The sequence below is a fragment of the Dreissena polymorpha genome, chromosome 3 (assembly GCF_020536995.1).
Source record: "Dreissena polymorpha isolate Duluth1 chromosome 3, UMN_Dpol_1.0, whole genome shotgun sequence".
NCBI lineage: Eukaryota > Metazoa > Mollusca > Bivalvia > Myida > Dreissenidae > Dreissena > Dreissena polymorpha.
This window is the reverse complement of record NC_068357.1, coordinates 56,373,553-56,376,792: the sequence shown is the minus strand read 5'-3', so window position 1 is coordinate 56,376,792 and position 3,240 is coordinate 56,373,553.

Below are 3,240 nucleotides of genomic sequence, written 5' to 3'. Positions count from 1 at the left end.
AATACTTTGTGGGGATTTGACAAGTTAAATGTCTATCTCAAGTTTGACAATATCTTTTTAGGCATGAAAAAAGGTCTCGCATGGTTTAATTAGTTTTAAGCTATACTGCTGGCGTAGCTGGTGTTTCATTTCTGTATCTTTTGTAATATTACTTTCATAAAAAAAGATTCATCAACTGACATATGGGCAGTTGAAATGTTCAAAATGATAACAATTATTTCATGACAATGTGTAACTAGTCAAGTAAAGAAGAGCATGGACAATCCATTTGCAGTACAATGACTTCCAATGCAATTGTATAATTCCTTCCACGCAGTATGCTATGAAATATCATTAAAACATAAGAAAAACAGCATACTCTGAAAATGCAAATTAGGAATATCTTTTAACAAAACTGTCTACAATAGAAAATGTCTAAAAATGGGCTAGCTTTCCTGCCAAGTGTTTATGATCAAATAATAATAATGTGATATCCAAATTATATTTTGAATGATTTTTTCCTATTTTATATTTGCAAAATTAAATATGATTTGAGCACATTTTTGTTGCTGGTCTATAAACAGCAAGAAAGAGATAAACACCCATTTAAAATAAAACTTATGTTTGATAGACTTATATATGTCATTGTCCTTGAAGGCTGCAGTACCTCCGTCAATTCCCAGCTCCTCTGGGTCATAGAAACTGTCCATCAACTTCTTTATTATGTCAGCGGAATGGTTAATCTTTATAGGTTTTCCTAATTTTGAAGCATGTTAATTCCTTGTTGAAGATGAAGTGCCAATGGAAGACAATACTTTTTCTAACCACAATGGCCAAAAAGCAATAGTGGCCCCAGGCGCCAGCAACTGGAACCTTACTGGGGGTGATCTGTTGTCTTGAATCAGCACCTAGAATGAGCATAATAATTACAGAAAAGCAAAACAACTTCAAAACATTAGTTTTAAACATTCAGTTATCTGTCTTAAATAGCTCAAGCTCCAGCATACATGTTGATATCTCAAAGTGGTACTTTTTCGAAAACAAGAAAAGACAAAATGACCAAACAGCCTAGTCACTAAAGGCTTTAACAAAAGCCACTTGTACAGATCAACAGTTTCAATAAGATTGCCATTGACGGTCTTATAATTTTACAATGAACTGGCAGAGTTCTTTTATTCTTGATCTTTTCAGTTTTTGAACATTACAAAGTCACCCATCTTCATCTCTGGTCTGGTCTTGGATATGTATCGTCTCTTGGGTGAAGCAACACTCTCAGGAAACGCATTACCATCATGATTTCTCCTGCCCTCCTTCAGCCTTTTTTTCAAGTCTTCAATTTCTTGATTCTTTTTCACACATTCAGGGCATTGACTTTGGTTGTTTGCATGCTTAATGGATATGGGTACAGCAGTTTGCTCTTCTGAGTCATGTCCAGTGTCTGAGCCACTTTCACCAGCAATGTCCACAGCTTCCCCATCAAGCACGGCCATTGAAGTCGACATGAAAGTTGATGCAGAGAAGTCTGAATCATGCGAAGAGGCAGAAGATTGGTGGGATGAGGCTACAGAATTACATGCAAAGCTAGTAAATGGGGCACTGTGCACTTTTTTTGCACACTGAATTTTTTTAGTTACGTCCTTTTGTTGGACATTTGGAAACTTTGATTTGACAATACTTTTTATGCCACCCTTCAAAGAAGAGGGGGTATATTGTTTTGCACATGTCGGTCCGTTGGTCGGTCCGTCTATCCACCAGATGTTTTCCGGATGATAACTAAAGAACGCTGAGGCCCTAGGATCATGAAACTTCATAGGTACATTGATCATGACTGGCAGATGACCCCTATTGATTTTCAGGTCACTAGGTCAAAGGTCAAGGTCACAGTGACTCGAAATAGTAAAATGGTTTCCGGATGATAACTCAAGAATGCTTATGCCTAGGATCATGAAACTTCATAGGTACATTAATCATGACCGGCAGATGACCCCTATTGATTTTCAGGTCACTAGGTCAAAGGTCAAGGTCACAGTGACTCCAAATAGTAAAATGGTTTCTAGTAAAATGGTTTCCGGATGATACCTCAAGTATGCTTACGCCTAAGATCATGAAACTTCATAGGTACATTGATCATGACCAGCAGATGACCCCTATTGATTTTCAGGTCACTAGGTCAAAGGTCAAGGTCACAGTGACTCGAAACAGTAAAATGGTTTCCGGATGATTACTCAAGAATGCTTACGCCTAGGATCATGAAACTTCATAGGAACATTGATCATGACTGGCAGATGACCCCTATTGATTGTCAGGTCACTAGGTCAAAGGTCAAGGTCACAATGACTCAAAATAGGAAAATGGATTCCGGATGATAACTCAAGAATGCTTACGCCTAGGATCATGAAACTTCATAGGTACATTGATCATGACTGGCAGATGACCCCTGTTGATTTTCAGGTCACTAGGTCAAAGGTCAAGGCCACAGTGACTCGAAATAGTAAAATGGTTTCCGAATGATAACTCAAGAATGCTTACGGCTAGGATCATGAAACTTCATAGGTACATTGATCATGACTGGCAGATGACCCCTATTGATTTTCATGTCACTAGGTCAAAGGTCACAGTGACACAAAATGTATTCACACAATGGCTGTCACTACAACTAACAGCCCATACATGTATGGGGGGCATGCATGTTTTACAAACAGCCCTTGTTTTCTTTGAAATTGTTGTGTAATCTAAAGCTTTCTTAACAGACATAGGGCAGTGATTTTTTTTTGCCAGAAATTACAGCCGATCTTCGGCTGCTTCCCAATTGCAAAAAATGACGTTTTTTCCCAAAAATTTGATTAAATTTTCCCAAAAAAAGACAAAATTTTCCCAATAAAGTCAATAAGATTACAATGTAATTTAGCAATAATTTCGAACGAGTGCCGATCGAGTTGCTGAGTCGTCGCCGAACAACAGCTGACTTACGTATTTTTCGCGAATTTAGCCGAATACGATTTTACGTTGCTATCCACATCTCTCTCTATATTGCGGAGGATACCGACGATAGTTGATGTATCCCGATTGTAAACGCCTGTTTTTACACACGCCCAAGATGGCGGAAAGCAGACGAGAAATTTGCGATGCGCGGCGAAAATGATAAATAACATTTAAATTAACAACGGATATCATATGGTTATTACGGAATAATTTAATGCGTGTGTCAATTAACGCAAAATATAACGTTTGAGATAAAAACAAATATTTATTACAAACCTT